General features: G+C 35.8%; 1 long non-coding RNA gene across 15 annotated transcripts in view; it reads right to left on the bottom strand.

Moving 5' to 3' along the window:
- LOC140621501 (uncharacterized) overlaps positions 1-14,715 on the bottom strand; it is a 271,826-nt gene that overhangs the window by 106,718 nt on the left and 150,393 nt on the right. For 13 of the 15 annotated variants that reach the window (XR_012021229.1, XR_012021218.1, XR_012021226.1 and 10 more), the window contains 2 exons: positions 4,918-5,027; positions 2,616-2,704 (listed from right to left, as the gene is read on the bottom strand). The exons of 1 other annotated variant lie outside the window; for it this stretch is intronic. This is a non-coding gene — a long non-coding RNA (uncharacterized lncRNA). The remainder of the gene's footprint in view (positions 1-2,615; positions 2,705-4,917; positions 5,028-14,715) is intronic. One more of the 15 variants, XR_012021222.1, reaches the window with a different exon arrangement.

The following is a 14,715-nucleotide window of genomic DNA, read 5'->3' as shown; positions in this document are numbered from 1 at the left end:
CCTATTTTTATATGTAGTACATGTTTTTTCTTGAGTTATTCACTTCAAATTACTTTTCTTAATCATAAGTTTTAAACATCCTTACTGAGATGTAGTTCACATGTCATAAAATTCACCCCCTATAGTATACAATACAATGGTTTTTAATATGTTTAAAGAGGTGTGTAACCTTGACCACAATTTAAATTTAGAACATTAAATCAATTCAACAAAAAATCTTAGATCTATTAGTAAGTGCTCCTTTTCCCTCTGTACCCCCTATACAATCCTAGACAACAATTCTGTATTCTGTCTATAGACTTGGCTATTCTGGACATTTATATAAATGGATTCATATAATATATGGTCTTTTGTGAGTGGCTTCTTTTCCTTATAAAGTTCTCAAGTTTTATCCATGTTGTAGCATGTAATAGTAGTTAATTCCTTTTTAACAATATTTAATAATTATCTATCTATCATCAATATTTGCTTATCCATTCATCAGTAGATGATGGGTATTTATTTTCCACTTTTTGATTATTATTAATCATGCTTTCATGATCTTTTGTATACAAGTTTTGGGTTTTGAGGGGGACATGTTTTATTTCCTTGAGTATTTATACATTTATTAACATGCCAGTATACACTGTCTTGATTACTGTAGCTATGAAGTTAAAAAATCCTCCAAATTTGTTCTTTTTCTTTCAAGATTGTTTGAGTCTTCTGCATTTTCATATGCATTCTAGGTTCAGCCTGTCAATTTGTACACACACACACACACACATACACACAAATCTAGCTTAGATTTTAATTGGAACTGTGTCGGATATGTAGATCATTTTTGGATTTTGCGGAGGTTTTTAGTTAAATATTTATTTATTTATTTATTTATTTATTTATTTATTTATTTATTTACGAGATAGCCAGAGAGTGAGAGACAGAGCATGAGAGAGCACTCGAATGAGGGGAGGGGCAGGGGGAGAGAATCTTCAAGCAGGCTCCCTGCTGAACTGGGAGCCTGATGTGAAGCTCAATCGCACTACCCATGGCATCATGACCCGAACTGAAACCAAGAGTTGGGTGCTTAACCAACTGAGCTACCCAGGTGCCCCTGTAGATCGTTTTAGAAAATACTGCCATATTAAGACTATTAAGTCTCCTGATCCACAAATATTGGATGCCCTTCGATTAATTCACATCATCTTATTTTTACAATAAAATTGTTTAATTTCATTTCTAGATTGCTCAGTACAGCTATATGGAAATACAATTAAATTTTTAGATTGCTCTTGTATCCTAAAAACTTGCCAAACTCATGTTAGTTCTAATATTTTTTAAATGAATCCTTTAAAAATTTGTATATGCAAGATCATGTCACTTATAATCATAGGGGTAGATATGTCTCATTCATGTTCTTAAAGGGAAATCATTCAAATTTTAACCAATAAAGATTATTTAACTGTGGAATTTCATAAATGACTTTATCAAAGTTCCTTATTATTCCTAAAATGTTCAGTGATTTTATTATGAAAATCATGGGATTTGTAAATTGATTTTTCTGATTCTATTGAGATTACTGTCCTTTATTCTATTAATATCATATATCACATCAATTGATTTTTAAATGTTAAACCAACCTTGTATTCCAAGGATAAATCTCATTTGTTCAAATTGTATAATCTTTTTTATATTTTTTTCTGGATTTAACTTATACTTTGTTGAGGATTTTTATCTCATAAGGAATATTGATCTTCTGATGTCCTTGTCAAGTATTGGTTTCAGGATAAGATTGGCCTCAAAAGAATATGTTAGGAAGTGTTTCACCTTATATTTTTGGCACATTTATGAAGGATTTGTATTAATTATTCTATAAATACTAGGTGGAAAATACTAGGGAAACCATCTGGATGCAAGCTTTTCTTTGTGAGAAATTTAAAAATTACTAATTCAATCATTTTATTTTTAGGTCTATTCATAATTTTTAGAATTCTTCTGGAATAAGTTTAATAGTTTGTGTTATTCTAGGACTTTGTTAATGTCGTCTAAGTTATCTCACTTCCTGCCATGTAGTTGCCCATAATATTCTTACAATCTTCCATTTCTATAAGGTCTATGGTTATATGCCACTTTCCATCACTGATTTAAGTAATTTGAGTCTTTTTCTTTCCTGGTCATCATATATAAAGTTTTATTGAATGTGCTGATCTTTTCCAAAAATGACTTTTGATTTCATTGAATTTCACTATTATTTTTCTATTCTGTATTTGACTTATTTCCATGATGTTTATTATTCTCTTCTTGCTTGCTTTTAGTTTGGTCTCTTCTTCTGATTTCCTATTAAAGTGAAATATTTGCCTATTGATTTGACATCTATCTTCGTTTTTTAGGAAAGTGTTAGCAGCTGTAGGTTTCTCTCTTGACATTTTTCAGCTGAAACTCACAGATTTGGTATGTTGTGGGTTAGTTTTATTTATCTAAAATTGCAATTTTCCTTATAACTTATTATTCGAGTCATTGGTTATTGTGGAATGTGGTGTTTAACTTCCATTTTATATAATCATATGTATCTTAAAGAAGGAGAAGAAAAAAGAACACTATATATTTATAGCATTTATTATACTAGTATTTTTATTTACCTTTATTTTCCATTTCTTTGTATGCATTTGAGTTCTCACCTAATGTCATTCCTTTTCTATAAGAACTTGTCACTTGCCCCTTCTGTACTCTGTCAAATAAATTATGTTTTGAAATGGTATACAACAATATACAACAATACAATCATATACATTTTTAATGCAGTTGTTTTCTAAATATGTCAGGAAAAAAAGGAAAGTCTGCTAGAAACAGAGGCTTTAAGTTGTTATTTATATAGGAATATTTTTGTTTCACCTTTTTGAAAGATAGTCTTGCTAGTTATTAAGATTTTTGGTATAGATGCTTTTTTATCTCTTCTTTAGCACTTTGAATGCCATTTCACTGCCTATGGAGTCACTCCTTCTTATTAATCAATCATTCCAGGGTTTCCTTGTGGTAAGTCATTTTCTCTTCTTGCTCTCAAGATTTTCTCTTTCATTTTCAATAATTTGACTATGATGTGTAGAACTCTTTGAATTAATCATACTTGAAGTACATTGAGATCTTTGGATTTGTAGATTGATATTTTTTCAGATTTCAGAAATTTTTCAGCTATCGTGTCTTTGAATGTTTTTCATGACCTTTACTGTCCAAACCTGGTATTTTCATTCTTCATGTGTTGCTGTGCTTAATGGTGTTTCATATTTCTCTGAGGCTCTGTTCATTTTCATTCTTTGTTCTTCCTTGTCATATTATATAATCTTTATTAATGTATCTCAATGTTGGAAATTCTTTTTCCTGCCAGCTGAAATTTACTGTTGAGCCCGTCTAGCATGTTTTTATTCTAGTGTAATTTTCAACTCCAGATTTTAATTTGATTCTTATTTACAATACCACTTTCCTGGTATTCTTTCACGAAGTAATCTTTAGGTATATTTACCTTTAGTTCTGTGAACGCCTTTATAGTGGCTGCTTTGAATTCTTTGTCCAACTTGTCCAACACTGGGGCTTCTTCAAAAGCACTTTTTATGCCCAATATATTTTTCTTCTTTCTATTTATGAGTCATGCTTTTTTATTTCTTTGTCTCAGTTTTTTATTAAAAGCTGTCCACTTGTGGGGGATGATATTTTGTTGTTAGTGTTTCCTCGGTCATGTGTTTTTTTAGAAACTCGGCTGAACTCTGTCTGTGGAGTCTTTCCTCTTAGTGTGCAGCCTATAAAGGCTCTTGTTAATTTTTGTTCTTTATTTTATTTTTTGGTCTTTTGGTCTTTCCGTAACTAGTTGTTACCCCTAGGTCAGTTAAGCCACTTTTTTGATCAAAGATTGTGCTTAAATATCCTTAGTCAGTTAGACTTGTATCCTTTGCTGTTTTTACTGTAAGATATATGCCTGGCATAGAGGGTCCTATCACAGTTTAAGGAGTTTATGATTTTGTCCCATGCTCATCTAGCAACTAATAGTTTAGGTTTTTCCTCTCTGACTATTCCTAAGAGGGCACAGCTTAAGGCATGCAGAGAGTCTTAATTCTGGCAGTAATGTGTGTGATTTTATTTTTAAGCCTGTCTTCCCTAAGATGTGCCTCCGAGTCTGAGTAGCTTATTGTTCAGCCAATGTTTTGGCAGAATTATACTTAAGGTCTTTCTGCCAGTGAGGATTCTGACTTTTATTGATGAATTTTTCTGTGGTTTGGGAATGTTTTCAAACCAGTTCTGATTGTTCCAAGCGGGTGCCACCTAACATACACAATATTCCTGAACTCATGGTTGACTGTTACTACAAAGAGAGCTCTTCAAAGCTACCTTTTCTCCTGGTTCTCTATGTTAAATTTCTGGTTTCTCTGCCATGTCCCTCGATGCTACTAGTATCATGCTATCACTGTGTTCTTAATTGCTTCCCTTTAAGGTCCTCATGGTTTTTGGCAACAACGTTAGACGTGGAGTTCTTTGAGATCTCTTCCAATTAAAATCAGTCTCTTCAGGCAGAGCTGCAGAGCTCTAAGTCATTATGGCCTGCCTCTTCCCCTAATCAGAATCTTTGCAGGTCTGCACAGAAGCTGGGGGTAACCCAAAGGCCCGCTTCTCTTAGAATAACCTATGTGCTCTATAAGCTGGCACTGGAGGTACTTGGTAGTCCCTGGGCTTCTTGGCTTGCCCCTCCCTGCATGGAAACTCTGCCCTATAAGCAAACTGGAGATGAGGCAATTGTGCCCAGTAGTTTTGGTCTATCGTATCTGGAGTGGAGTTTGCATGCTACAAATGGAACCTGAGTAGGGTTAACCAGCCTCAATCTTCTCAGCTATGTCTGTTTTGAATGGAGCTCTACATAATAGGACTAATAGATGATGAGAAATGCCAGCTACCTACCTCTCCTGAGGTGAACCCATAGCCCTCAAAAGGAGCTGGAGTGAAGAGTCCCGTCTTTATGGCTGTACCTTCTGCAGGTGGAGCACCAAGAGAAGTTTCTATACATTGGGCTGGAAGTAGGGAAACACAGTAAGTCTTGGCTCAAATGTCACAGCCTTCTGCTATTTTTTATTAAGATTTAATAGATTTTTTTCCCATTTGCTTTATGCCTTTCAGACAATTTCCAGAGACTTTAAATGATTGGTATTTTGCTGCTGTTACTGTTCTTTTATAATTTTCTCTAGTTAAAAGGTGATTTTATTGGGGGAAGGGTTCACTGCATTACTCACTCTGCCATTCCCAAAATGCCACTCCTTTACTCATAATTCATTGTATTGACTCTGTAGTGGCCAAGGACAGGACACTGGTCCCTGACATGGGTCAGTTTAGCATGAAGATTATTTTGAGTTAAAAACTAACCATAACTCAATAGATTCAGAGAAAGCTCTAGCTATTCACCTCCATCCTCAACTGCCTAAAAAGAATTTAGAGAACCTTCTCCGGGAGGAGAGCTATCACCAAAAATAACCATATTATGATATGGACAGGTATGGTAGAAAGTCATTTACTCTTTCTCATCTTCCTGTGAATTACATTCCTTCCCTTTGAAGTCTTAGGTCCCTTACCTTCTTTCTCCATAGTTTAGAATGACATATATACCTCACTTTGTCTGTCTTTGGAATTTCCATGTCTGTTTGGATTCCCCATAGGTATACAATTAAATGTGATTTTCTATTTCCCCTGTCATGTCAATTTGATTTTTAGTCAAGCTAGAGGGACCTTTGAAGGGGATAGGAATTCTTACTCTTTGACAATTCCATATTACCCTTTTTAAAAACACATTGAAATTTATTTTTCATTTAACTTTTATGTTGAACTGATTTAAAAGAAATCTTAAACTATCTAAAAAAGTGATGGTGGGATATTATTAAATACATTTAAGAATTTGTCTACCAAAAACCAAGAATATGGAAAGCACCATTTATAAGTAAATCTTTAAATATGCATCTTACAGAACTTTATATTTTCATCAGGGCTCTTTTGAAACACTTAATGCATCATATCTTTTTTTTAATTTTTACTTTAGTGAAGTATATAATTTCCCAACTCTATTGAGAAAATAAGCTGAAATATTCTCTCCTGTAACCATTGTGAAAAGTAAAGAGTTTATAAAGTCACAATAGGTCACATTAAGAATTTTTAAAACAGATTTTAGGCCAGTAGTAATCATGGAATTGGGTGGGATTAAAATAAAGAAGACCAAGTGTGTAATGGTTAATCTTATGTGTTATATTATGCAACATATTCATAGAAAATTTCCTATGTTCATTAAGTATTTATACATTTATCTGGAGCCTAGACTTCTTGTGAGGAATTCTTGTTACTCTATCCTCATTCATCTACACTGTTTCCTAATTTCTCTATTAAACGACAGAGCTACAGAGATAAAAACAAAACGGTCATATCATCTAATCCAATTCTTCATTTTACAAAAGTGAAAAACTATATTCTAGAGAGGAAAAAGCAAGGTAATGTGCCTTTTAAAAGATCCCTGGGTGGCTCAGAGGATCCCTGGGTGGCTCAGCGGTTTAGCACCTGCCTTTGGCCCAGGGCGCGATCCTGGAGTCCCAGGATCGAGTCCCACGTTGGGCTCCCTGCATGGAGCCTGCTTCTCCCTCTGCCTGTGTCTCTGCCTCTCTCTCTCTCTCTCTCTCTCTCTTTGTCTATCATAAATAAGTAAATAAATAAATCTTTTAAAAAATAAATAAAAAATAAAAAAAGATTTTACTTATTTGGGAGAGAGAGAATGCATGTGTGTGCATGAGAGAGAGAAGAAGAGAGAGAGCATGAGCAGGAGAGAGAGGGAGAGGGAAAAGTAGACTTCCAAGGAAGCAGGAATCCTAACTTGGGGGGGTCCATCCCAGGACCCTGAGATAATGACCTGAGCTGAAAGCAGATATTTACCAAGCTGAGTCACCCAGCCACACAGCAATGTGGCTTTTAATGCATATCTAAAACCTGGATGTCTCAAACTCCTCCCCAATGAATGTTCTACTCTGCATGCAGTTATTCCCCCAAAATAACAGAAGGTATTGGGAACAGAACTTATGCTGCCATAATCAACACAGCATCTCCCTTACTACTTCCCTATCCTGCTGTGGTTCTACAGTAGTGGTCCAAAATGCAGGTAACATCTTAGAATGGGTTATTTCCTCATTTAACACTTTGTGTTCACATCTTCTGAAGACTCCATTTATTTCTGGAAGATTATTTTCCCCGCACTTTGTTGAAAGAGAGAGAGATTGATTTTCCTAGGACATTAGTGATTCTGATTAAGAATGGCAGGCAAAGGAAGAAGTATTTATGATTGAAGGGTATCTCCCAAGAGCCACATAGTTAAATTCTCAAGTCAAGGACAATATACTTAAAATTAGGGCATGCTGGAATTTTACCCTATGATAACAGTAAAAGTATATCTTTCTCACAAGTCAAAATTTGTTTCCACTATTAGGAAAAGAAAAAGCGCAAAACTTTCATACAGAGACACTTTTTATCGGTGTTGCTAGTTCATTTAGTGCAATTCAACTATCTGGAATAATATGCATGTTCTACATCATTTAAAAATATTTTGTCTACAAATACTTATAAACAAATTAGCTCTGACAATGCTCCATATCATCCCTTGAAAGCCTGATTTCTTTGGTATTTTTAAAGAAAAAGTATAAGCAAATAATCTTTAAACAATTTCCAAAGTGTGTTTGGGGCCTATCAGGGTAACATTGCATGTTGCTTGTTTCCTTTCCTAAAATCTCAGTGGGAATCCTCAGTCAATTGTTGCAATGATTAGATCTTAGTTTTGCCGCATGTTGAAACACTTCAAATCAGGACAGAGGAGGAGAAGAAAGCTCTCTTAAACAGATAACTTGTGTACAGCAAGACATTCTTTTGTTTATGGACTTCAGAGAAAATTCTTTGTAAGTTATACAAGTCCACGTTGTGAAGAACAAAGATGGGATTTCAAAGGCTTGTTTCTTTTGTGATAGAAGAAAAAGCATTTTTCCTCTCCAGGTGAATATTTCTAAGAAAGATTAATAAGTAGAAAAGAGATATCATCTTCAGAAAAGATCAGAGCTCGAGATGTACTGTTTGGGCTCTGTGGTAATTTTATACATCCCCTCAGTAAGAGTGGGCTGCAGGTGGAAGAGGTTTTTGTTTTGTTTTGTTTCAAACTTTCTATTGCCTCAAATTAATTGACAAATGTAGCCACATCTGACAGAGGGAAATCTGCAGTTTAGTGGGCATATACATTGTATACATTCTACTTTGTACAGATATTCCCTATTTCATCTTGCTGTTGAGAACATATCTTCTACTATCATTCTCTTTGACTCTTCATGCCCGTTTTTATACCCCACATACACATTTTCAAGTGCTTCCCGAGGAAAGACTTTGTCTACAATATGTTCTTGTCTCAACAGGACTTCTTCCAGCCTCAACAATCGGACTCTGACTTTTCTTTGACCACCCACTTAGTTTCTTCTGCCTCTGAAGATTTTAAATGTTCTATCCTCAGTTATTTCATATTTCTATGTAATCTATTAAAAGTCAAGATTCTTCTGACAAATTTTTGTAACAATAATATTCTATTTCCTGCTCTTTTAAAATAATTATCAGCATGAATTATCTCTTGCCTGACACCTGTACCTGTATAATGTATGCCTGTCAGGATTGGTTTTTTAAATACATATTCTCTCTGTAGAGTTTAACCTACTGTGAAGTAGGTTGTTTAGCATTGTCATTGAATTTCATTTTATAAATAATAATCATAAATAATCATGAATAGTGCTTCTGTAGACCAAGGACAATTTACAAGGGTTTTGAAAGAACTTAGTTGAGTAAATAGTGCTGTGAATATATTATACAATCAGCTTACGCTTTTTTTTATGTTTTTGGAAAATGGCATTCTAGGATTTCTAGGAAATTCTAGGGAATGTAACATATGGTCCTAAAAATCTTCCAATTAGAGAACTTAAAAATTTCCCAGATTCTTATTTGTGTAAAAATATTTAGAGTTAGAAATAATTTTAGGATGGAGGTATATAGCAGCCTCATTGCTAAAAGAAACTAGACCAAAAAAATTAATTTGATACACAAAAATAAATCACATATATAAAAGTGATATGGCGGGATTATATTAAGAGTAGAGTACAAGATCTTAAGAGAAAGGTGCTAAATACAGTAGCATGTACTATGCTACTTTATCTCTTCTTCCTTAAATGAACAAAATTATTTTCACAAGGGGCATGATTGTTTCCCATTTTTCTGGTGATAAGCAACTGTCTCCGCAGAAGACATTTAAACTCATCAAAATAAAATGTTTAAAAACAAATCAATATAGTAAGTAAAATACATAAAATGTTACCTTGAAGTTTCCAGGAAAAGAGTTGCAAAATAAGAAATAGAAGCGGAGAAGAAAAAAAAAAAAAAACTAGTTTTCAAAAAGATTTATACATGTAGCCAGTTCACAAACTTACTCATAAACTCTGATATGCAGAAAATATGTATTTTACTTAATTCCCTAAAATGTCTCTTTTCTTTGCACTATTCTCAGAACAATCTTCTGGGTATAGAAAGAATAATGGGGAATACAAGTTTAGCAAAAATCAATTAAAAACTTAGTCTGATCCATTTAAACAGGATCTTGAGGTTACAGTCAGCATCTCCAAGATAATTCAGTTTTAAGGGTTCTCCATCTTCTCCTTGCTGCTCTCACAGTTGGCATGAGAGATATGAGGAAAAGGTTTATATGACTTTGAGGCTTTCGGGAGGCCTCTCACCTTATACCCTAGGCTATTCCTTGGGTGTATGCTGTCAAATAAAAACAAATCCAGAGTTCAGTGAGGATGAACTTATTAAAAAAGATGTATATTGAAGTAAAGGGAGAAAGGTTATTGTGATGGGACAGGGAAACTCTTGTAATAGGGCTGGGGGATTATTGCCATATGGCAAATCTACCAGGAGATTTGCAAGTGTATCCAATGGCACCAGAAAAAGGCTTTTTTTTTTTTTTTTTTTTTTTTCAGAAAGGAGTAAACAAAGCTAGGAATAACCAAGTGTGGGGAACAAGGATGGGTGGCAATGCAACAGGACAGTGCATGAGGAGGGGCAGATGTTCCCCTGAGGTCAGGCAGTTAGTTCCCAGGAGAGGCTATAAAAGAGCTTTTGTTCATTAGCACAATGATCAGAGGAGGGTAAAGGCTCAGAGGCCTGGGGAAGGAAGGAGAAGCCTGAGCAACATTTGGTCAAGTTAGCAGGCATTTTGTCCAGATTGCTCAGTGGGTATGAACAGTTCACCTCAGCATGCAGGAGACAAATGAGAATTTGGAGACTTTTCTTCCAGCCTTGTCATAGGTAAAGCAGGGGTTTACCAGTGGGGCTTATCTAAGTCGTAATGGGAAGAATGATTCTTTGCAGTTAGCCATTTCAAGAACACAGAAAGGTTGGGGAATTTCTTGACTGTTGCAGTTTTGGGGGACACAGGACTCTGATAAAGTTGAACAGTGTCAATGTGAGGATACGGAAACTCCCACAGACCTAAATCTCTAGTACTGGGTGTTCCACAATTCAACCTAATTCTGGCACTATGGATTTGGAAGAAGCATTAGATTCCACAGGTTAAGGGCTCAGTCCCACAGAACTGACACCCCCCATCCCCGCCACCCTCCCCTCCACACTTCAAATAACAATCCCAAGTCTGGGTTGTCACCTGTGCTTTTGACCAACTGGCTATAGACTGGAGGTTCCAAAGACTCCCTCCTTTGGTTCAATTAACTTGCTAGACCAGCTCACAGAACTCAGGGAAACATTTTACTTACTAGATCACCAATTTAGTATAAAAGAATATAATTCAGGTACACTCAGATGAGAGAGATACGTGGGGCAAGGTATAGGGAAGAGGCACAGAGCTTCCATGTCCTCTGTCTTCTCCAAGTGCAACATTTTCCCCAAATTTCTACCCATTTACCAACCTGAAAGCTCTCTGAACCTAGTCATTTTGGGTTTTTATGACGGTTGCAAGTAGAGAGGCATGATTGATCAAATCACTGGCCATTGCAATTGACTTAACCTCCAGCGTGAGGGGGTAAGCCTAAAACCTTCAACCCTTTAATCATAAGGCTGGCTCCACTGGCAACCAGTGTCCATCCTTAGGTTACCTAGGTGCTTTCTAAAACTCACCTCCTTAACATATTAAAGACACCTTTATTGTTCTTATCATTTAGGAAATGCCAAGGGTTTGGGGAGCTTTATGTCAGAAATTGGGACAAAGAAGAAATTTCTATACTTATTATAAATCATGTTATCTCAATGCCATATTCTCACTCTGGCTCTGGATGGTCCTCTCCCCAACAACAATGCCTTAGTCACAGAGACATACAAGTGTCCATCAATTCTCAACTGAACACACACACCAGGAAGGACCTGAAAGAGTATAAACCAGAGGAGCTGGCTGCCTGGCCATGCTTATTTATGCTCTTGATTCATCACAAACAAAAAGTGTTGGTCCTGGATCACTCTGAACAGTGACCTTTTCCAAAGTGTGAAATTTGAAGTGGTAAACAGCATCCTTGCTCACAACAGAGCCTTTCTGGCATAAAATGTACTTCCAATGCAATATTTATCTCTGGCTAGCCAGAGAGACAATAAATATGTGATTATATAGGGGAGGTAGGGAAGGCAGGAAAAGCGCAGAACATTTTTCTTTCAAAAATATTACCTACTTACTCTTAGAAAGTATATATTCAAAAACACATAAACTAAAGCCTGGTTTGCTATATATCAGCCTTCAGGTAAAAAAAAAATTAAAAAGCATATAAATAATTAGACATCAATTGACAATACTGATCAGATTAAAGGAAACTATTAATTATTTATTATATAGCAAGAGTTAAAGGAAGTAATCGGACACTCATCTAGGAACAGCTTTTTGGTAGTCAAGGTACAGAACATGGTGGTGACAAGGGAATTGAACCAACTCGACAACTGCTAATTAGGAAAGATTCTCTGTTGTAAAAAGCACAGGAATTGACATGGGTGGCTGAGCTTCTTTATTTGATTCTTGTGCACCCAGGAGAACCGCATGATGTAATCGGTACAAAACTTACCAGGAACTAATAGAGCTGAAAATTCAAAAGCAGAATGGGGGTGGGGGTTAGGCAATACTACAGCTCTGCTTCCAGAAAGTGGATTTAAACAGGCTTAAAGAACAGGATTTTTTTATAGGTCTCATAAGATGAAGAAATTCAAGGGGTACTGAAGGTTAAGGTACATGCTTTTAGAAAAGAAAGAAAGATTTTTTAAATTATTATTGGTGAAATAAGTGAAAAGAGGGGGAAAACTTAATTATCTGACAATTGTCTAAAGGAGTTGAAAAATAAGCAAGGATAATTCAAAAAGGACAGATCATCAGACATGGATGACTACCCAACGAAAATATGTCAAAGAAGCAAGGAAACCTACAGTGGAATATCTTTACAAACACTTACTGGTTACTTGTGTGCTAGCCACTGGTATTATTGCATTTTTCCTTCACATGGAAGGGAAATGAGGAAGAATAGCATTCTGGACAAGATGATTTTACCTTGTATGCTTATTCCCTTGAATGCGTTTTATTGGGTATCCACTGTGTTTCTCAGACACAGTCCCTTTGGACCTCTAATGCATAGCCCATTTCTCCTAAACTGATCCTCTTTCTAAAGTGAATATGGCTCTCCACTAAAATCTTTACATTTTGTCCATAATATTTGGACTCAAGTTTGGGCTCCTTGCTCTGGAATTCCAGATGATTCGCAAATTATTCCTCCCTAGTCTCTTCATCATCGCGTGTTGATACTCACTGTGCTTCATCATCTCTCTCAACCATGCCAATCTCATTTAATTTCTTTATGCAAAATGTGTGCTCTGGTGGCCAGTCCCTTTGTATACTTTGTTCCCTCTGGTTGTAATGCCCTTCCTTCCATCTTTCATCTAGTAATTCTCAGCTCATTTACCAAAACCCATCTCACGCAGCTTTCTTTGTTCTAACTCAGCCAATATCAATGATTTGATTTCTATACTCTTATTGGAGAATTTCATCTAATGCTCTTTGATCAAAGGATACATATCATACATGATAGTAAAAGTTACCTTTTTAGTTTAGTTTCCCAGTAGCATATGTGCTCTGTTAAACTGTTTCCAGTAGCATATGTGCTCTGTTAAACTGGGGCCTTAATCCTGTATCTTTCTCTCTACCCCTAGTATTTGTCCCACTGCCTGGTATAAAGTTAACCTTTAATTTCAATTTTTTAAACAAATGCTGAATGGAATGATGGATACTGACTGACACTGTACCCTGTAACACTGACTCCAGGTGTGTGAACTCACTCCATTCTTTTAAAACCAATCTGGGGAAAGAAGTTGGTTTATCCACTGTCCTTGAATTGTCCACTTTGAAGCTGCCTCAGCCTCAAGGGTTCCTCTTATTCCCATGCAGGCTCCTCACCACCTTCACAGCTCCTCTTTAACTTCTGGATACACTACATAATAAGATACTGCTCTTTCCCCAAGGGTGGTCAATGAACAGAAAGCAAGTCATACTTCTCTTTCAGTTTTTCCTCTTATACCATTATTAGAAGGTTGTATCAAGTTTTGTTGAATTTCTGATTAAGTAAAAATTGATTATTCTGAAGCAGGGAAAAATCTGTTAAACAATGTGAAATAAGATTTTTAAATATAGAGTACAAAGGAAATTATTCAGGAAAAAAATGGGTAAGGAGAAGAGATTCTCGGGGATCCCTGGGTGGCGCAGCAGTTTGGCACCTGCCTTTGGCCCAGGGTGCGATCCTGGAGACCTGGGACCCCACATCGGGCTCCCGGTGCATGGAGCCTGCTTCTCCCTCTGCCTGTGTCTCTGCCTCTCTCTCTCTCTCTCTCTCTCTCTGTGACTATCATAAATAAATAAATTGAAAAAAAATTTTAAAAAAAGGAGAAGAGATTCTCTATAAAAGCCATTCCTTGTTCCTCATTTCACTCCCCTTTTTGTACTCATGCTTCTCCAGGACAGCATCTCCTACATTTAAAAGCAACTATGTATCCATTTGACTGTGGAGGACCCACTTCCTACCCAAAAAGGATTATCTCAGCCCAAGTTACAAACTTCTCCCTCTAGGAATTCATCCAGTCACTCAAGCCCTCAACCTAACTTATATCCACAGCGTACAAGATCACTGAGAACGTTAGAGTTACAAACTAGATAACTAAATGAGTGGTAAATAGAGAAAACACCTAGCCATTCTTATACTCATTTTCTTTCTAGGAGGACAGGAAGTATAACTTTATTCTTCCGGCAACAACTGTAATAGTTCTTAAATAATAGATCAGTCATAATTATAACATTTACTGTAACAACAGAGTAACCATTATTGCCTGCTCATAGATCAATGGATAGATCTATTGTCATAAAGTTTAAAGACTACACAATGTTTTTTTCAAAAGTTGTATGAGAATACTCCTGAAACAAAGAATCTACCTGAAATTTACAAAAAAAAAAAAAAAAAAAAAAAAAAAAAAAATCCCTCATAAGGAGACTATTTTTTCAAATTTCAAATCTATTAAGAACAGCAAGTCATTGGTTGACAAAACAATTTAAAATGAGATGAATTCTAAAAGTGCTAGAACATTATTCTGTCACGACTTGATGTACCATATCATTACAAGTACTAA

Source organism: Canis lupus, chromosome 30, assembly GCF_048164855.1.
Source record: "Canis lupus baileyi chromosome 30, mCanLup2.hap1, whole genome shotgun sequence".
Taxonomy (NCBI): Eukaryota; Metazoa; Chordata; class Mammalia; order Carnivora; family Canidae; genus Canis; species Canis lupus.
The sequence above is the reverse complement of the archived record's forward strand: the minus strand, read 5'-3'. Positions and strand labels throughout refer to the sequence as shown.